Here is a 22,608-nt window from a genome sequence, read left to right as displayed (position 1 = left end):
GACCGCTGCCTCTACAACCCTGATATGTATACGTGACAGAAAATGGACGGATGGAAATTTATACACAAACCTGCCTCAAACATATTAGGACTTCAACCTCTATGACACAATGCATGCTCTGAAAGAGTGGATACTGCTTGTTCTATTGGCAGTTGTAATATTGAACAAGTTTCTGATATTTTTTCCACATTTCGTAGCTTGTGAAATGGATAAGATTGCTAACAAGCTCCCTGGTTACCACATGAGGTGGCATAGCAACAAGCAATACTAAGCATGTGCATGCTGTATGGGAATTATCAGCACAACTGCAATATATCTGCGACCAATTATCCTGCCGGGCTATCAGTGTGTGTGTGTGTGTGTGTGTGTGTGTGTGTGTGTGTGTGTGTGTGTGTGTGTGTGTGTGTGTGTGTGTGTGAGAGAGAGAGAGAGAGAGAGAGAGAGAGAGAGAGAGAGAGAGAGTGTGTGTGTGTGTGTGTGTGTGTGTGTGTGTGTGTGTGTATATATATATATATGTATATATATGCATGCTTTAAAGACATCTCTGTCACACTGAAAGTCAAAGACAGATTTGACCATCAGCATATTAAAACAGAACCTGAAGTAATTTCTCGTTTTCTGTTATGTATCGCAAACACCGAAAAAACCCACATCAATTGGGACAAGTGTTTTGTAAATGGATAAACAATTCCATCTCATTACACTCTGCAATAAGTTGGACCAGGCAATTTTCTTTGAACATTTGACCTCTCACACAAGCATATAAAACACATCTGTTTTGCTGTGTACATGCACATATGTGTCTTTAGAGTTCTACTTTTACCCAAATTTAGCAGTCAGAATCAATGCACCTGATGTGGATGCAGGGAAAAGGGACAGATGGTAGAAGCAGCCGCTCAGACGAGCATTACACTCATTTTTTCTCATCAGCTTTCTGCCATATTTTAATATTATGTTAAGCTCATTGGGATGCATAGAAAGGAAAAGAGAAATAGAGATAAAACTGAGTGATTCACTGACTTGAACAAATGGAAACAAATTCCATGTGACACTCCTCAGCAGAGGGAGATGAGCTCTTTCCTTACAGTGGCCACAGCCAATAAGTATTATTCCTCCCACTATGCCTCATACTCAGTCCCTGTAGTATAGACTTTGTTTTTCCTTTTCCTAATCATATATTGTTGGTAGGCTGTCTCTAGCTGAAATTTATTGATTCTGTTACTCAAGTTTTGCAAACTGATTCATATTATTTGGAAATGGTTCTCTTGTTTGGCAATTTGTGTGATATGACAAGCCAAATAATGAATAAGAGATAACATTTTTTGGCCTGGAGGGTGGACGCACAGAAGCAGAACAGTTAAATATCCCGTCTCTTTCACATCAATGCAGCAGGAACTCATCAAGAAATCCAAGCTCCTCCTGAGGATCACAAAAAAGAAACTTTTTTCTGCCCTCTCCAATAAGGCACAATGAGCCAGAATGCTTAAAGAGCTTAAAAAAGTCAGATTCACCTCATTACATCCACAGAGCATAATGGATTCAATTTTCTCAACTATCACACCGGTCACTGATGATTACCAATACCAGTGTGTCAGTCTTGGATTTTTGTTCTCTCTGAAACTAATACAGATGGTACATATAATAACATGTAGTCCAATTTTTGTCTGCTTTCTTGAATTACTTTGTAGGATTAATTTTTAAGCTTGGATTATGCTTTCAGACAAGAAAAAAAAAACAAAAAACTCTTGCATCATTATCAGTATCGATAATATATCAATACATTTTTTACATTTTATGGTGGTTAATGAAGTATCATGACATATCATATGGAAAATCTTCTCACAGGGAGCAGTGGGTCATAAAATTACTGCATCAACAACAAGCTACTTCTTAATAGAACTGCTTCATGCCTGAGTGATTTGCTAGTTATTAGGAATTTATTTTTCTGTTAATTAGTTAATTGCATGCTTGTTAAAGCACCAGACAGCTTTTTATAGCAAATAACAAATGTTTATTGCATGAATTTTCTGAAGTAATTGGGTGATTAATGTTGTTATGCCAGGCTTGTTCAGCACAAAACAAAAGAGGTGCAATCAGATAGCTACAATTTTAACTAGGTCAAAATTTAGTTTTGGCAAATGAAAGACAATCTAGGTATTAAAAGTAAGAAAATAAGAACAAATGCATAGTTGGTAAAACAAATTAACATCTCCTTAAACAATTAAGAACTTCAACACAATCAAAATCTATAAGGTGCCAGTCTTATTGATCCCCGACATGACATAGCAAAGCATTTTATTAAACAGAAATATAGGTGCATGTAACACCCTTTTATGTTATTTTGGTTTTATCTCATTGGCTCTCACTATTACATGTGTAAAAGATTCACAAAACATACGCAACAACCTGTTTTTGTTCTCAGTACATGCACTTGTTAGTGAATCATAATGATTTTGAATAAATAGGTATTCTCACTATCTGCAAAATACACCTGAAGCCCAGTTCTTTGTATGAGAAACATGCTCAAATTGAGTAGGATTAAGAGGAAAGAGGTACAATGATTATAAAAGAAAGTCAGGTAGTAAAAGAAAAAATAATTATGTTCTTGTTTTTGATACGATCTTGGCAAATTACTCACAATTTTACTGTTTCTATTTTATTGTAATTTTACTGTGCTTTCACTAGCAAAAGGATAAATTTGGGTGTCAAAAATGGTGAAACCAAATGTTCTTTTTGCCCAAAGAATGTGCTATCCCACAGTCTGGCAGTGTGGCGCAGCCAGGCTAACATCTGATGCCGTCTAGAAAATCACCCTGATCAAAAGATGATCTGATCTCTGATCTAAATTTTCCTTCCTAAATCAGCTTTGTGTGGGTCCAAGATTAACAGTAAGAACAGTATATATGCATCAAGTTCAAGACATATGTATCCAACACACATCAGTAGGCTGAACTTTATAGCAAAATATATATATATATATATATATATTTTTATAAATGTGCTCCAGAGGTTAATACCAAATTTCAATCATACATATGACTCAGATCACTGGGAATTGTGATAAACGTATGTATTAGTATTAGTCAGTTAGTATTAGTTTACTTTTTTATTTGTTTGTTTGTTCAAAGCTGGATTGATTTAGAAAATCCAAAATGTAGTAGGTCCAACAGACCCCAAAATAATGGCTTAAAACAGGCAAACAAACAAAAAAAAAAACCATAACCACCACAAGTGTTGAGCACAGATTTGCCTGGACACACTGTTTGTAATTGACACCTAGTGTGGTGCCAGATGGATGGCTGAATGGATGAAGGTTTGCACGCATGTTGCTACTGCTGCAATTCTGATCATCAAGTCCACTGCACACTGTTGCCCACCACCACACACAGTTTAAAGTCATATCTTTTAACCAGGAAACCATAGCAATACACTGCACGCCATTTTCAAATTGAATGTACCCCAGCAGGTGCACCTCAGTGAGTAGGAGGAGCGAACAAAAAGGAAAGAGGGAACTTTAAGGTAGGTCAGACAACCAGTACTAATATAAAGCCCTAGGCCTTCATGCTGTGAACACTCAGATAGCAGCAATACTGAAGCAAAGAGTGACATTTTTCATATAGATCCACAGGATTTTCAGCAGTATTCAGGATTTAGTACGGTGTCATATTCTGATAGTCTCGAAATCTAAAGTCCTGAAACTGGCAGGTAATGCACCCTTTATGTTTATGTCTTATTAAAATTGTTTGGAATTTGTCATTGTCAGTATCATTGCAGACTTGTCAAATCTCAGATAAGTGTTGTGTCATGATTGTGTGTGCAGGCAGGATGAGGACCCAAATGCAAGCTCACAGAGGCAGGAATGAACTCAAAACACAGTTTTATTGCTGACCGAAGTTAAGGTGATATAAAATAATATGAAACTAAACTGGGAAGTCATAAAGGAACTGACTAACGAGGAAACACACAGAGGCGCACACAGTCATGATGGAGATCACAACACTGACACAGAGAAACACAGGGCTTAAATACACTGGGAATATACGAGGGGAATGAGACACAGAAGGGGAGCACCGCTGGGAGAAATCGGACATAACGAGACCCAAGGGAAGCGAAACTCAATACCTTCACGTAGGACACAGACCTTCAAAGTAAAACAGGAAATGTAACATAGACGCAGACTTGACTAGGCAAGACAGAGCAACTAAGAAACACAGAGAACAACAACAGGGAGACACAGAGGGCGGCTAACTAAATACTCAGAAACATAAAGAGAATACAAGAAAGCCAAACTAAGACACTAGACTAAAGAATAAACTGGGGCAACAAAGAGAACTAAGATCATAATAGAAAAACTCAGAGACACAAGAAACTCAAAACACTGGGTCACCGACCCAGGACCGTGACATGTTGAGGTTCTGAGTTACTGTTTGTTCCCAAAGCTCCTTGCTCCAAAAAAGTCTTTTAGTGGTCTATGAGAAATTTCTTTACAGGGAAGTCTTCAAAATTGTTTCTGAATTTCTCTGAGCTGTGCTTAATTTTTTCTTTATCTCATATTTAATATTTTTTTCAGTATGATGGTTGAGGACCACTAAGATGTAAACATATGCAAACCTTAATTTGCAAACAATTAAAATATATTTTTTTTTATCAAAAGCAAAAACAAAAAAAACAAAAACACTTTTTTTTAAAACCCGAATAACTTTTGATTTGATTAAGCAGCACATTTCAGGAAAGCTTGGGACATTGAAAACATAAAAGTGGAGTCTTAAAAAGTCTTGTCAAACATTTCACAGCTAATTAGTTTTAATACTATTTATGATTAGTTATAAAAAGAGCCTCTCAGAGGGGCTAAGCCTTAGCTTTAGAGTAAAGATGAAAAAAGGGCTCACTATTGTGTGAGATTGTAAACATTGGGAAGATCTAGAGAACATGAAATGATTGATAGATTTGCCATGCCCCGCATGGGCCAAGACCAAAAAGATTCAGATTCAATAGACTCTTTTACATAACAATCTGCAAAGGCCGTCAGTGCATGGGATCAGGAAAACGTGCGGAAACCATTCACAAAGAATTATTATTATTATTAATATCATTATTATTTTATCATTTATCCATTTATTTGCTAAATGATACATACTAGTTTTAGAGTAATAGATTGTTTTTCTCAGACTAGACCTTGCTTATTTCACTAAGACAATATCAAGCCACATTCTGCACATATTACAACATAAGGCACTGTAGAAGAAAATGTGCTAAACAGGCCTGCCTCCAGTCCAGATCTGTCACCCGATGAAAACATTTGGGATATTGTAAAAAGAAAATATGACAAAGGAAGCCTCGGACTGTTAAGTATCTGCAACCCTCTAACAAGTATGAGAAAAACAGAGAGAGAGAAAAAAAACATTTGGCTTTCAAAAATACAGCATTTGGTCTCTTCAGTTCTCAAGCTTTGTTGAAAGAAGAGGTGATGTAATATAGTAAACATATATTACACTAAGAAATCTTAGTTTCAACCTTTTGATGTTTTGTTTTCGGGCTTAGTGGCATTTTAACTATTTAAATGTTTGTATTTTTATAAAGTTCATTGTATGTTTGTTCATGTTAAGCATTCAAGGAAAAATAATTAGCTGTGGCCTGTTGGTTATTGTTCTGGTTACATTTAGAGAACTCAGATAATAAACTAACTGTATTTTCCCTCATGCTTTATCTCAAACTAACGTCCTTAAGATGGTCAATCAAGGTCCCAGCTGCCAACATGAGGGTCACAGAAATGACACTCACATAAATTTCTGATCATACCCATCGCCACTCGGATTTTCTGTGACAGGAGCGGGGAGGAAGATTGCTTTAACAGAAAAGCCAGAGAAACTAATTTATATGAGATCAAAAGCATGAAAGAGCACTTCTGTGGAGAGATGATAAGCCTTCAAGGCCACTGCCAGAGCCCCAGGACACTGCTCTGGTCTGAGCCGTGTGGACACCTTCTCCGACCACCTGTGTCCATCATTGTCCAAGAGACAAGCCACGGGGATGCTTTAACAGGAATGCCAGAGCAGCTGATAAATGGAGAGCAGCGGTGAGGAGGCAGATAAACAAAACACAGTGAGAGATAAGAGGGTGGGGAGGGTGCCGCATGCTGTCGTGTAAAAAGTAATTTTTGTGCATTACACTTCAAAAGCTTGTGTGTCTATGTGCTTGTGATGCATGTGTGTGCGCCTGTGCATGTGTATGTGTGTGTGTGTGTGTGTGTGTGTGTAAGTAGGCAAGGAAGGGTGATTATTCATGATCATCCTTAGGTCACAAGAGTAAGTTGTCCCCTATATTATCTTTGTTATCAAGGCTGAACCTTGACTTCTCTTAAGTTGTTCTCACAGTTGAGCTTTATGTAGAAACACATGTATAAATCATTTGTGGTCATTAAAATGATTTTATATTAGGATGGACATTAGGTAACAACTCTAATGTCCATTTGTGCTCATATGAAATTAGCACAGGTAAATATCCCCAGAAGAAGCCATGGGACCGGTCCACTGCACACCCTACCCAGTTGCATTGACGTACAGTAAAGAGAACTTTGAAGAATATCCAAACCCAACTCAACTGAAATTTTAACCTAATATTTCTGTGTATTTCTAGTCAGTTCAATCAGGAGTATCTCAAAGCATAACGTAAATGTGATTTTAGACTAGGATCAGTATCACAGCTGGAGTTAGATCATTAAGTGTGCCTGTGTAATGGCACACTTATTACTATTCAATAGATTTATTACGGCCCGCAGCTTTGAGACGACCCCCACGTATGTTACACCGTTTCGTGTGGCTCGATCGGGAATGGTGTGCTATGACTCTTGGTAGGGATTCGTCGCACGGTTTTCCCAAAATTCCCCAAAAAAAAGACCCCATTTTTCCCCATTCATTTCGATGGGGAAGGGTCAGAAAAAAGGCGCCAACCCAGGCCACTTTGAAGGCCTACCGCTCGGCCATACTTTGTCGTAGAAACGTCGTTTAAACTTTAAACGGGTCACAAGATTTTGGACGTTTATTGACCAAACCCATGTTGAGATATGTTTTACAGTTGTTTCACAAGAGCAGTTTAAGTTTTAGGAAAAGTGGGATTTTTCACAGATTGTTCGCCCCACTGTCAATTGCCATAAAACCAGAGTGTGGAGAATAATTTAAAAAATTTGTCTTTCTCTTCCTGTCCCACCCAAACTGTTTGCCCTACATCTATAATTTATACATCAAAACATAGCTAGCGTTGTCTTCTTTCATCCAGTGTCTTCCTCATTGAGATCAGATTTACAGTTTTTCTCACAAATGCCATCAAAGCGCAGCCTCCTCCCTCTCTGTCCCCCATAGACGACCATTCTAAAGCTGCTCTCAATTTTCAGCTCAAACTTAACATCGAAGGGTGTCTTTACACTGTCACCACGTCAGTATAATACACTCTACAGGCATGAAAATTTAGTATGTTGTAGTCTGGAAGTTCCTGCCACTCACGGTGAAAGAATCTTTGCGATCGGACCTGCAGTTTTCTCTTGGGAAGCATTTGTTTGAGAGCTTAATTCCTGTTTGCCCTTCTCTGTGTCTGACCCCAACTGCAGTGTGTGTGTGTGTGTGTGTGTCCCATTCCCTCCTGCCACTCACAGGAGTTACTATAGCAACCAGCCCTAACAGCTGAGTACTGACGATTCTCTGCTTAAAACTCCACAGTTTTTTGCTCAAACCACATACATCCTGATGTCTTCGGACACCTGATCCGACAGTAGCATAGGCACACTTAAAATTTCTTCAGAAACTTTCGCTTTCTAGTCTTTATTTTTGTTTGTTTGTTTGGTTGAAGTCATATTAAACATATTTTATTATAAGTTTGTGTATCTGTATAGACATTTTTTTCTTTACATAGTCTTTTTCCACAGTCGCTGATTTGTTCAGTTTATGTTAGTAAAATGCCATGCTGAATCACGAAAAGGCAACTTGTGTTTTTGAAGAAATATTTATCATTCTCCACGGTGGCATTTACCCAGATGTAGTGAATGACTGGCAGTTTTTAAAGTACCTTAGCAGATTATGGCAGTGTCTGCAGGGAGTCCACATAAAGACACAAAATGTCAAAATGGTGGAAAATCCAGTGATTTATTATTTTCTTTGGCTTGTCCTTTTTGCTACATCTACTGCTGGTATTTGGTCCTGAAAAGACACAGAGAGCAAGGGCACAGGAAAAAAAAAATCAAACACCATTCAAAGATCAGATGAGACTCTCTCCCTGTCGGTGCTTGTGTCGCTCATCTTTTTTGCCTCACTATGTGAATCCCAATCTCAGCCACCTTGTGTAAACTCTGCAGGTGCCAGAGCTCCTGCAGACAATCTCATAGAAAGCTTTCATCAAAATTAAGCTCTGATGGTTCCATTAAAGGGTGACAAGAAAAAAAAAAACCATTCACCCAAATTGTCAGAAGTACTAAAACTAGACAATCTTGCAATGTGACACCAGCTGCCAGAATTCTAGACCACACCCATCTTTGAACTGGGTCTTCAGTTTAATGTTAATATTAAAAAGACTTTGGATCGGGGTGCAAAGACTGGCCTATACTCAGTACTCCCAAACTGTTCCTACTGTCATACTCTTCTTACTCAGGCCTCATTTTGATTTCAGCAACCCACCTGTAAGATGCACAATGGTGATGCTACCACAAACACTACCACACTGATTTATAAACAACTGGTAAGAACACAAACAGTCAGATACAAGCACTGGAATGAAAATAAGTGAAAAAGCAACTCATGTCCAAAGAAAAACTTGGAAAGACCTCCAAGCTTCAATGTTGGAGAAGTATTGCACAAAAGGCTCATTGGAAGCAAATATAAAGAAATTAGGTGTGGCTCCAGACTTTTATGCAGTACTGTAAATTGTGCAGAAAGAGCACCCGTAACTAATCAGTTTCATACTTGGTGTCTGTTTGCATTTGTCTTATCTAATTTAGCAGCAAACTCTAAATCTTAATCAACATATTTAGGTCAGTTGATTTCATTACAAGCATTTAATACACTGAAACCTAATTTAGTATTCATAATGCATGCTTTTTATAAGAATTTATGTAAGCAGAATGAGATTAAATAGAGGTGAAAGAAAGAAGCACATTTATAAATGTGTCTGTCACCAGTCAATTGAGTGACCTTAAATTTCTTACCTGAGAACTTAATAGAACTACTGATAAATATTAAAGCCACACCGAACATGACCTGTATGTAAACCTGTCGTAATTGTCAAATGTCTGTGAATAGTTATTTTAAAACTCTAAGCGCTGCTATCGGAGTAGCACTATATTTCAATTAACTTATCAGAGTCAGTGACGACGTACTCATAAAAGGGAGGACTATATGATTAAAATGAATAAAAGTACTATTATCCAACTGTAGATAATTACTATTACTGAAACCCTGTCACAGAACAATTCCCTCTGCACTTTATTTAGTTATGTAATGCTATTTAATTTAATTTAATGGTCACCTGACTTTGGATTGTCACTTTTATTCAACAGCTCCTAAAATGCACATTTTACCCATTAAATGTGGTATTGCCCTGAGGTGAGGATTGCAATGCATGAGCAGAGTGAGCGAGCGAGTAACCTGATGTGTGAAAGCACGCTTAATCTCCGACAGAGATAGAGTCCAGGTGGGATGACAAATGCTCATCTCTCTAAACTGCACAAGTGAAGCTCAACAGTAGAAAAATTGTCGTCTCGAGGGGGTAGATGTTTGCTTTTTGCTTGAGAGTAAATGAGAAGATTAATAGCACTTTCAAGTTAGTTCCTCAAACATGTAGTTTCAGCCAGCGAGGAATTACTTTAATTTGGTGTTAAGATGCAAAACATGGAGAAACTGTAAGCTTCAAACAAACTTTGATATGTCCATCAAAGAGCTTTAGAAAAGTTTTGGGATGGAATTTGTTACTTTTGACACAGCCAGGTTACTATTTCTATCTGTTTTGTTTTTTCCCCCCAGTAATCATTAGTCAAAGGGAGTTTACAGTGGGGGGTGGAAGTTGGGGGCATGGTGTAGCATCACCCTCCTGGAAGTATCATCATCATTTCTGATCCTCTCTCCATGCCACCCCATATAGAAAAGATATCTTATAAAGTTTGTATCTGTCTTGTGTGAAACTTGTATGAAAAGCATACAAGAGTGAAAACAGATATAAGATCCCTTGAAAAATTATATAAATAAAACTTGTATGTTTTGGATACTTACTAAAACAATATATGCAAGTAATGAGAAAGTGGCCACTTTCATGAGTAAATCATATAAGCCTTATATGATTCACTATATGAAGTAGGCCACATCTTATGCAAGTCTTTTATAAGTTCTTTCTATTTCTTTTCCATATGGGACCCTTTAAAAAATCCTGAAAACATCCTAGTTAAGTTCTTAAACATGTTTAATTTAAGAATTTGATGGATATTGAATGCATATCTCTAAATTACCCAAAGCAATATGCTGAATATTGGGAAGCAACAATATGGAAGAACAAATTCATATGTGAAATTTTAACCTTAATGGGTTTAGCATTTTTTAGAATTGCATGCACAAATATTTTAGTATTTATTTTTGTCATACAAGATCAGAAGTGTCTGGTTTAATTTTTCAGACTCCTTAAAATAATAATGCACCAGACAACAGCTGAAGTTCTCTCAGGAAACATTTCCCTTGCGGCCCTTCTGCAGAGAAGAAAGCATGCCACTTTAAATGCTGTGCTATTTAAGCAGGCATGAGTGAGGAGAGGTGCGAAGGGCAACACAGCATACAAAGGTAGTTAGACAATATGTCCAGGTCAGTAGGAGGTGGTGGTACTAGGTAGAATCAGGTCACACTGTAGTTCTACTGTGTTAAAAGCCCTGGGAAAAATGAAACTTAAAAGGTAATTGACAAACTGAATGAGGCTAAACAATATAATCTGATCCAAAGGAGTAGAAAGGCACTGTTAGTATTAAGCTACACTGCTTAACTTTAACTCTCACATAACAAATTAAAAGTGTTTAACTGTGAGATTCATGATAGGCTACAGGGGATATTTTACTTAAGTAAATGTAAGACCTTTAATTAGTGTGATACTAGTACTTTTTTAAGGAGATGCTTACCTTACCACTGGCTCCAGACTCTGCCATTATTATATTGTACTGGCTACAGATATAATGAACTTGCTTCAAGGTAACTACACTACTATAGACTGGATTATTTTGTCCGTGTATGTTTTGTGAAAATAGAAAGTGATTTTCTTTAATCAGGTTTTTAACATTAATATTGATATACACACATAACACTTGTATTATTGTAGGATCTACCTTACAATAAAAAGGGCCTTGAGACGACTGTTGTTGTGAGATGGCACTGAAACTGAATTGAATTGAATTTGGAAAACATATTTTTAAAATATATTTTGTCTACACTATGTCTCTTTCTCTATATATCTATCCATAGGGAATGTGTTCAAGGCTCACAGCTGCAAATGGACTACTCTGTGTGAGAAAATCAGTTTTTTAGTGCCAGTAATAATATACTGATACAACATAAGGTGCTGGCTAATTTCAGTACAAGCTGACACTCTGTGGCAGCTGTAGCTTTCAGCTTGTTCATGAGAGCTATCGCAGACAATAAAAAGAGAGACTCGCTCGCTGCACATTGCCAGTGACAAACTGCATCTTATTTAAGAACATAGTCATCCTTTGCTTTTTTGAGTTTTTAAAGACTGGGAAGACTGCCCTTTTTGATTTTGCTTTTTAAATAATGGCTAAAATGTAAGATTTTTTTTCAACTAGTCCACTGACTGTGTTCACTCCTGCCTTATGCCACTGTCACACTAGGGACAACAGTGGTTGGAGACCAAAATGTTTTGTTATAATTCTAAGATCTCTTCTCAGCATTTGGCCTGTCTCACTCTGTTTGACTTGAGTAATGGGTCCACATCAGAGACATTTTAATCTTACATATCAAACAAAGCATTTTCAGAAATGATTCAGTGGCCGCTAAAGCCTGAAGTGTCTCCTGAGGCTATCTTTTGTTATATGTATAAAGGCTAACACTGGAACACATCATTTAAAAACAATAGTAAGTGCTGTTGTTACATAGATGTGTTTTGTTTTTGTTTTTTTCCCAAAAAAGGGCACATTTTTATTTTCCTTGTTAGATCATTTCAGTTCAGCCTACTCAGTATTGTTCTCCTATTGTGCAAAATGCAACACATTGAAAAAGACCAAACTATATCCACCTTGCTTTAGCTTCCCTTTGTTACTAGGTTTATGAAGATTTGACTTTTTCAAACACATAGAAAACCTTTTTTTAAAAACATAAAATAATTTTTTATAGATCTCTTTTTAACCATTCATTTTTATATTGTTCTAGTAAGCAAGCAATGCTGTAGTTAAATAAGGGACATACAAAAGAAAATTTCAAAAGAGGCTTGTTAATTTTGCTTGACTTATAATTTCCTTCATTGCCAGCCTTCAAACATCAAACCGATTTGAGCCTAAAGAGTAGCACATGAATGGCAATCCTGTTCGTTTATTAATCACCACGGGATGCATACAAAGAGATGACATATGCCATATATATTAAAAGTGGGATGGTGTTTTTGTTTTTGCCAAAACACCGGAACCACTGCAGGTCTCCTAAGTTGTGGTACTTCGGCATCTAGCTAGCCCTACTAAAGAGGAGCGAACAAGTCATTTCAGATGCAACGTTTCTATCAGCTCAACAAACATCAGCAAACATGCAAATTGTTTGTGTGCAACACAGTGTGTTACTAGCTTCAGGAGCAACAAAGGATCCAGAAAGAGAGCTAACTTCACTTGAGAACGAAAAGAAAGCCAGGACATGACAGGAGGAAGAGAGGTTAGATTCAGGTAAGGACTTCTCATGTTTATGGTTCCCCCGTGTTTTTAAATCAGATATTAGTGACATTTTGTTGTTGTTGTTTTTAATCGTGAAAAGTGCTGCAAAACAAACTGAGGTAGACGAGCTGTGTTATTTAAAGGTTGCATGAAAATAGAGATAAGTGCAGGATAAGTAGGTTAGTTTGCTGTACTGTGATGGGTTTAAAGTAAAGAACAGTATGTGACTGGTGCACAGTGGCTGTGGTCTCATGGTCAGAGTTAGGTTACTTTAAGTGTAGCAGATATTCATTTGAATTTAAGCTGATGATGCTGAGATCCATTGACTGTGATTTCACCTTCATACCAACTTTGTACCATTTAGAAAAAAGACAGCATGAACCGTGAACTGTCAGTGTAGAGGATGGAAATCAGCCAGGACAACTCGTGAAACATCTGCTGGCATCTTGTTGAATGTTGTCCACAAAAAACAGCAGGTCCGCTGATCACAGCCTGTGCACTAAGAAAATCTACTGGAGCTCTCAATAGAAGTTATTGCTATGAGCTATGATTCTTTTCCCAACACTGAGCCAATACAACCAGTTTAGAGTTCCTTCACCTGCTGAATCCCACTTTAACCCCTGACTACAGAAGAAGGCCACACCACGTGCCACTTCTATCAGTTAAAAATAGAAAACCAGGGTGGAGAGGACTCAATGTCAGGACTCAGAGAGGTCAAGTTTAGTGCATTTATTTACAGTGAAGCACTGATACATACAGGTTGCGATGGGGGAAACGGGGGGTCAAGGTTTTTTACTGTAACAACCACAAACATGTTTATTAAATCATATTTCATAACTTTAAATGCAAATATATGTACATATAATGCCTCTCTCTCTCACCGTCACTCCTAAAAATTCCCCCTCTTTCTAAACAACCAAATGTCATGTTGCCATAGGAAGCGGATTAATCAAGATAATAAACGGAGCCAATTAAGCCAGTGCCAGCCCCTTACTAACTTATGCCTATGCTGACAGTTACTGTAACTTCAGAGTGATGGGCAACGAGGTTCTAGGAGCTAGCTCATGTGTCAAGTAAGCAGCAGCATCACTGCTGTAGTTGCAATGATGCAATATTCAGTGAAAGAGTTTCATTGCACAGAAACAGCAGTGTCTTAGAGGAACGCAGATATAACTGCATAAAAAAAATTAAATCTGCCTTATATGCACATTTATATGGAACATAGGTCAGATGCATACTGTATTTGTTGTTTAGTAGTACTAACTATGTTTCATTTTATTACAAACTAAATTTCTTTTGTGTGTGTGTGTGTGTGTGTGTGTGTGTGTGTGTGTGTGTATACATATGCAGGCATATATTTAAGCAATTGTAGTTATCTGATTATTTTTCCAGTTTTCCAGTTTTCCTTTTTTATTTATTTATTTTTTGCTTTTCACATGAACTGAAAACTGTGACAACCCAGTTAACTACTGTCAGTTAACTCTTCTCCTCTACTGTTACCTTTCTCATTATTCCTGACTTGTGCCTCTTACAGTATCTCCCTCAGGCCACATACAAAATTGCCTTAAGTCTAATCTACAAAGACAAGAATATCTGTGAGATATTGTGCGTCACCAAAATTATGATAATCAGCATCTTTTCACATTTTCTCTGTCTCATCTGCAGCCATAGAATTGGATTTCACACTCAGGAAGCCACTGACAAACACTTTCAGGTGATAGCTCACAGGAAAAATGGCACAAAGCAGCATGGCTTTTTTTCAATAAAAGATACTGCCAGCTCAAAAACAGCAAAAAAAAAAAAAAAGTCAGAATAAAATGTTTCACTAAAATATTGTTTACATGCAGAACTAGATTGTGAATAAGTTGTTCAATCTATATGATATTAAATGGCAAACTTGCTCATTTAAAGGACCAGGCAAACACTGGGACATTGAAAAACTAAAGTACATTTTGTGCTTTGAAGAGTTCTTTCTTTTTTTTTCCCCAGACCTTTAATAAGTGTTATATGGGTAACGAGGGAGCAAGCTTCAAATTGGCAGGCTGTGTGTTTCTCATAAGGTTAAAATGCGGTCCGCATGGACATGCTGTGAGACTCCCAGTAAGCTCGTGTGGGCTGACTTCATTTTTCAGCCTTTTTTCACTGACCACTTTAAGTTGGACTACAAGTAGTAGCGGTTTGGAACAGATACATAATGAAACCAATTAATATTCCCAGTCATAGCTGACCCATGTGGAGCTGATATGGACATATTTTGTGCAGAGCCTTTTCATTGGCTGACTGTTGTCCAGTGAGTAGGAAGCGGCTGACACCCCATTTGCTCTCATTACCCCCTCAGACAGACTGGATATGTAGTCAGTGTGTCTTTCAAATTATACATATATCTTAAATACATTAGGGAAATGTCTGTATCTACACATTAGGCATTTAACAGTATTTTTTGCTTGTAGCTACAATTGTTAACTGAGATGATGTCTCAACTTCTTGATGATAATTTTGAGCAAAAAAGTCTCTGATTTTGAGGCTTCCACTGTAGCCAGTGGATATCCAGACCTGGACCTACTGTTCCATCCATCAGTTCATTATTTATAACTCAAGCTTAAATTTAAAAAGGCTCAGAAAAAGCTGAATCATTGTCAGACTACAGCCAATAGTCAAAGGAGCTTGCAAAGAAAAGCGTCTGGACTTCTTTAAGTCACTTAAAGACGTTTCACCTCTCATCCGAGAAGCTTCTTCAGTTCTAAGGTCAAATGGTGGAGAGTCCCAGATATAAACCTAGTGGGAGTAACCCCCCACAGAGGGACAAAAGGACCCCCTGATGATCCTCTAATCGCCTGAGCCAAGGTGTGAAACTGGGTGTGGGTCCCAATCAGCCAGGGTTTCGGGTGAGTTCATTGTGAAACCTGGCCCCACCTTATCATGCGAATTCCTGAGATCAGATGGCCCAGGATGTGAGTGGGCGGAGGGAGGGGAGTGGGGGAGTGGAGTGTTACAGTTTGCCATCTTAGGGAGAAATCAACACACATGGGTGTAGGTCCTTTGTTGCTGAGATTTATTGATAAAAACAGTACAGTACAAAAAACCAACCATTTGTACACATATGTACAAATAATAATAAAAAGTGAGTGAGTGAGTACATTTCTACATTTTCAGCAATCACTCACAGTCCTGGCACTGCCATGGTATCTGTCGTCTGCATTTACCACATGTATATCTGTAGCAGTGAACACATTGCAAAGTGGCCTGATTTCTCTTGCATTTGTGTTTGACCTGACACGTGGCTCGTTGTTTTGTTGTAAAGGGTGGCAGGGCTTGGCTTCCTTTTGGTAGTGGAGCATTGACCAGTCGTCCATTGTGGCATCAATGTGATCACACCTTGTTTTGTTGTAAAGGGTGGCAGGGCTTGGCTTCCTTTTGGTAGTGGAGCATTGACCAGTCGTCCATTGTGGCATCAATGTGATCACACCTTGTTTTGTTGTAAAGGGTGGCAGGGCTTGGCTTCCTTTTGGTAGTGGAGCATTGACCAGTCGTCCATTGTGGCATCAATGTGATCACACCTTGTTTTGTTGTAAAGGGTGGCAGGGCTTGGCTTCCTTTTGGTAGTGGAGCATTGACCAGTCGTCCATTGTGGCATCAATGTGATCACACCTTGTTTTGTTGTAAAGGGTGGCAGGGCTTGGCTTCCTTTTGGTAGTGGAGCATTGACCAGTCGTCCATTGTGGCATCAATGTGATCACACCTTGTTTTGTTGTAAAGGGTGGCAGGGCTTGGCTTCCTTTTGGTAGTGGAGCATTGACCAGTCGTCCATTGTGGCATCAATGTGATCACACCTTGTTTTGTTGTAAAGGGTGGCAGGGCTTGGCTTCCTTTTGGTAGTGGAGCATTGACCAGTCGTCCATTGTGGCATCAATGTGATCACACCTTGTTTTGTTGTAAAGGGTGGCAGGGCTTGGCTTCCTTTTGGTAGTGGAGCATTGACCAGTCGTCCATTGTGGCATCAATGTGATCACACCTTGTTTTGTTGTAAAGGGTGGCAGGGCTTGGCTTCCTTTTGGTAGTGGAGCATTGACCAGTCGTCCATTGTGGCTATGGAAATAACAATTTATCTTATTTCTTAGGTGTTTTCAACCTCTGCTGCCACGCTGACGGCGTATGCGGCCAAACGGAAGAAGACAGTCTATATTCTTAGCAGCATGCACAGCGTGGTTCAGACTGATAACACCACCAAAAGGAAGCCAAACACTGTCACCCTTTACAACAAAACAAAGTGTGGCGTGGATGTGATGGACCAGATGGTTCGGGAGTACACTGTCCGCAAAGGAACACGGCGCTGGCCAGTCGCCGTGTTTTATAACATGATTGACATGGCAGCACTGAATGCACATGTGCTGTATCAAGCATGCACCGGGACGAAGGAAAGACGGGTGGACTTCCTGGTGGCGCTTGCAACAGAGTTGGCTAACTCTCATGTAGCTGGGAAGAAGGCAAGAAAAGAACAGTTGCTTCAGGCACAACCCTCCAAACCTAGCCCTGGGAAAAGAGCCACGTGTCAGGTCAAACACAAATGCAAGAGAAATCAGGCCACTGAGCGATGTGTTCGCTGCTACAGATACACATGTGGTAAATGCAGACTACAGATATGGCAGTGCCAGGATTGTGAGTGATTGCTGAAAATGTTGAATTGTTTGTACTCACTCACTTTTTATTATTATTTGTAAATATGTGTACAAATGGTTGGTTTTTTGTACTTTTTATCAATAAATCTCAGCAACAAAGGACCTACACCCATGTGTGTTGATTTCTCCCTAAGATGGCAAATGGAAACACTCCAAGTTGGTGACTTTTGGAGATTTATTTCCCTGGATGATTGAGAATGCATCAAGAAGTTCACAGATTTTAGCAGCTCCCCCACCCCCTCAATCACACACACCCACTCCCCTCCCTCCAGAATTCCTACTTAACAGCCTAATATACATATGAATGACTAGCCAGTTTAGCTTCCACTTCCACCATTTGACTGTCTCTCTGGGTTTTATAGGTAGAAACGCAAAATAATGTTGCGTGGGGGTTTAGGTAGGTAGGTAGAAGCCTGGGGATGCCAGTGTTAAGGCGTCTGGGAAGGGATCTCAAAACTGGATTATAGATGGCAGAGAGTTGGTGTCGTAAACCATCGCCTCTGTTCAAAGATGGTCGCTCACAGTGGACATAGATGGCTTCTTTCACTCCTCTTTCAAACCATCTGTCCAAAATGTGAACATTGGCATCCTCGAAAGAGTGTCCTTTTCGAGGATGCCAATGTTCACATTTTGGACAGACAGCACATAGAATGGGTTTCTATGGCCGAGCAGCTCCAGTTCAATTCAATACAGTGGTATAAAGCACCATTGGACTCTTTACCTAGTATGGATGAATCTGGGATTGGCGGTTCCCAAGGGAACGGTACTTGTCTGACTGCATTGTGCCAAGTGTAAAGTTTGGTGGAGGGAGAATTATGGTGTTCCAGTCAAAGGAACCTAGGACAATTTCATGCTCTCAACTTTGTGGAAACAGTTTGAGGATGGCACCTTCCTTTTCCAACATGACCATGCACTAGTGCACAAAGCAAGGTCCTTGAAGCCAGGGATGAGCAAGTTTGGTGTGGAAGAACTTGAATGGCCTGCATAGAGTCCTGACCCCAACCCAATAGAACACCTTTGGGATGAATTAAAACGGAGATTGAGAGCTAGGCCTTTTGTAAGAATTTGTAAGAATGGTCAAAAGTTCCCATAAACACACTCCTCATCCTCGGAAAGCCTTCCCAGAGTAGTTGAAGTTGTAGCTGAAAAGAGTGGGCCGAGTTTGAAGGCAAACAACTGAATACTTTTGGCAATATAGTGTATTTGTTTATTGTATAATGTATTTAGCATAAAAAGCTATCATGTAGATATGTATCATGTAGCTTCATCTATGACTTTTATGCTCTTAAGTAACCCCTAAAAAGATGATGAAAATCAGACACAGGGCACATAAGAGAGAGATGCAATGGCATGAAAAGGCTCAGCATCATGTGTGAGGCAGTCAAGGTTCCTGTGACAGCAAGAAAAGCAGCAGTAACTATAACTAACTTGCAGCTATAATATTGTTCCTAATTAAGGTAAAGTAATACATACCATATTACTTTGTAATACATATTGGTAGTTGTGGTGACAGTGATAGAAGATTATGACAAATAGTCTTTAAGTAGCCTGTCTTCTGTGTTAATGCAGTTCATCTATATTAAGTTAAATGTTAATGTGCACACAGTGGCACTGCTGAAATACCGCATGGTTATAATATGCATGCTTGTAGTATCACTTTCTTAACTTCATGTTACAGTGTACAAAATATCACAACTGGGGCTCAGGGTTCTGTATTTGGATTTTTCATGTGTTTTGTCATGAACCAAAGTACTGGACAAATTCACATGTCCAGTGGTGGCAGAAGATCAAAATCAGAGGATTACCAAAGTTATTACACTTTATTCTCAGGGGAAATTTGGGTTGCCAGGTTTCATGGCAACTCATCTGTCAGCAGTTGTTGAGTCCTTTCACTCAAACCTAGAAATGTCAACCTTGTGGAGGAGATAATGGTAGAGCCCAAGTCACAAAATCATGAAAGTCATTTGGACTCATCACCAGGAATGTCTGTATAAACTTTCATGACAATCCATCCACAGATTGAGACTTTACTTATTTTAATCTCGGCCAAATTATTGAGTTGACTTGCCTGGCAAGAGAAGAAAATGCATTGCCTTTCCTTCCTAGCATGGCTAAAAAATATGAAAATGGATTTTATATTAGTTAATATTTTGTCATCAAAGCACAAAAAGCCAAAAAAAAAAATTACAATAACAAGATAACAAGCTTTTAGCATTTCAATAGTACATAATAAAAATAATTGAAATATGCCTTCGAAACTGAACAACCTTAGAAACTAGTTATTCTACCTGCTCTCAGTCTCCGTCTATCCTGGTTTTCAAAACAGAAATAACAGCATGTATATTTTTCACATTACTGCATGTGAAAGGACAGACTTCACTTTCCTTCTAAAATGATGAGATGTATAATTTGGCAGAACAAATAACTCTAGAGTCATGGTTACTGGGTATCTGATAAGGAGCCCACTTAGACCCCTGATGTCTTCATTCATGGCAGTCTCCATTGGCAACAAAAGAGCTGAAACACATCAACAAGTCTCTGACACAGCTGATGCTAGCCTGCAATTAAATACACATTTTAACAAGAGATGAGTAAGCTAGATAAATAGAGCAGAGATCCTCCATTAACTTAAGAGGTTCTTTGTAATTCACTTTCTGGCAGGAGAGCAAAATGTGCTCCAGCTCTGAATCTGCTTTTAGCACATAGACTCATCTTCGAGCAGTTGTAAATGGAAAAAGATGGAGGGGAAATCCTGAAAGCCAGAAATTTCAGTACTTGGCAAAGTAATTGTAATTCACTGGTACTGATCAACAGCATGACCCTTGGAGATATATTATGTCAGTATTGTCCATCACACTTTTTCTTTTAAATTTTCCAACACAATAAGATGGGATATTTGTTTTCTTTTTATTTTGGAAAGCTGAATTCTGAGCTGACAGATCCAAGTGTTTGCCCAAACCTAAATGCCAATGTGAGCTGCACAAAAAGTCAGGGACACTGAATCATCTCAAATGTTCGACCGGGCCAATGCATTTTTAAAGGCCTTTTCAAAAAGCCGGACACACAAATTGCTCATTTTGACGCAGGCAGTCTGTGGGCGCATTGGCTATATCAGCCAGACAAATGTGATCCGCTGAGAGTTCTGTTTTTATTCTCCTTCCTCCTTCTTTCTCAGTGCTATCAGCGATGTTGGACACACTGTTTCATCTTTTCTTTTCTTAAAGAAGATACAGCAGTGTATCAGAATATTCCATCTCCCCAGTTATTGCAGACACATTTCCTCAATAATACTCTTGTCATTTGGATGCTCTCTTATTTTTCCTGTGGTGACTTCTAAGCAAACAACACAATAGCGCAAATGGCTGCTCAGTGCTCCAGGTTAATGTACTTCATTAGAGGTTCAGTTTTGCATGTGTGACTTAATTTAATGGGCCAGAAAGCCTTGGGACAATTTTTCTGACATTTCAAGAATGCCAAGGCTGGCATAGAAGGCTCATGTGCAGCCACAGACAGGAAGAGAGGAGGGTTTTGGGAGAGGCTAGGGCTTCCTCTGCCTATTAATGATGGTATAGAGCCCAAGGAGACAGCACGCAGAGAAACTCAGGGAGCACACAGCTGGAGTACAGGAGTGGTGGTGGTTGGGGGGGGGCAAACATCTCAAGGTAAAGTGCTGCCAGGAGGGGGTGGTGGGGCACGTCTCTCCTATAAATGACAGCAGCATTCATTCACACTGAACACCCTTGAGGTTTTCTAGTTTTGTCTAAACTCCACCCCTCCCCCTCAAACGAATGCACAATATTGAATATGGACATATACATAAACAGGATGATATATGAAAATATAAATGCCACTATTTGTCATTCTGCACTTTTAGCACAAGAAAAAACTAACAATATTTTATGAGACAGCTTTTTTTCCCCATATTTAGCTAACCAATTTATATCATTTAAAGTCCCGCATGGCTTTGTTATTGCCTTTTTCCATTAGCATCATCAGCACAGGCATTTTACAGTCTGCAGCATCCCATCATGTTTGATGCAAATGAACCAAAACTGACTATAGCTGTTACAGGTTACAAAGCAAGCAAAGCATTTCCTTTTAATGACTTTAGTGACCAGAAGGCGAGAAGATCTGTGAGGCAACAGCAAAATAATGGGTACAGTTAATGTAGAAAAAGGTCATCTTCAAAAATTGACAATCTAGGACAGACGCTAGAAGGATTAGTTAATAAGGTACTACATATGATACAAAAAGAGTTTACCCATCATATAAAAAGAAACCAAAAAAGTTGTTTTTATGCTACACTTCAGCCATTTTTGTGTGATGTTATGCATTCACCTCATTCTTTTGTTTATATTGTTTGAAAGCTTTATATAAGAATTATTTTTATTTCAGGCAACTTTATGCATTGCAAGTAAAATTTCTCAATTTTAAAAATGTGTTAAAAATTCATCTCGATTTAAAAATAAAAAGCAGGAAGAAGCCAAAGGTGAAAGAAAGAATGTGTATTCGTAAACCCAGAGTTTTAGTGTAATCAGCAGGAAACCTCTAGTGGCTTCGTGAATTTGATAGTACAATTCTGTTTAAAAGTGAAAAGATGGTGAAAAGTTTTTGGTTCATTTTCGAAAATGAACCAAAAGGTCTTCAGGAAAGAATTAAAATGTGAAGACGTATTATTCAAAATATGCAGAAGAATCACGTTTCCACAGGCTACAATTCATGTAAAAAATATAGCTTCCAACTTCGTTTTCTCTCTCTTTCAGTGGCACTCCCGTTCTTCACAAGCATGCATATGTCTGATGCAACAATGGTTAATTGAAGCTCTTAACTGAAATGCTTTACTGAAAAGTAATATGCTTTAAGTTTTACAAGGTATTGTTCAGCATGTCATAAACAAGCAAACTGCAAAACTTTGTGAAGAAAATAATGCACTCAAAGCCATTCTCCTTTGTGAGTCTTCTTTTCAGAAGATGTTTGCAGCTTGGGAAGAAGTCACTTCTTTCAGAAGTTTGACTGCTGTCTGAGGTAAGGATAGTCTTTACCTTA

Source organism: Simochromis diagramma, unplaced genomic scaffold, assembly GCF_900408965.1.
Source record: "Simochromis diagramma unplaced genomic scaffold, fSimDia1.1 OVJJ01000463.1, whole genome shotgun sequence".
NCBI lineage: Eukaryota > Metazoa > Chordata > Actinopteri > Cichliformes > Cichlidae > Simochromis > Simochromis diagramma.
Note: the sequence above shows the minus strand (reverse complement) of the source record.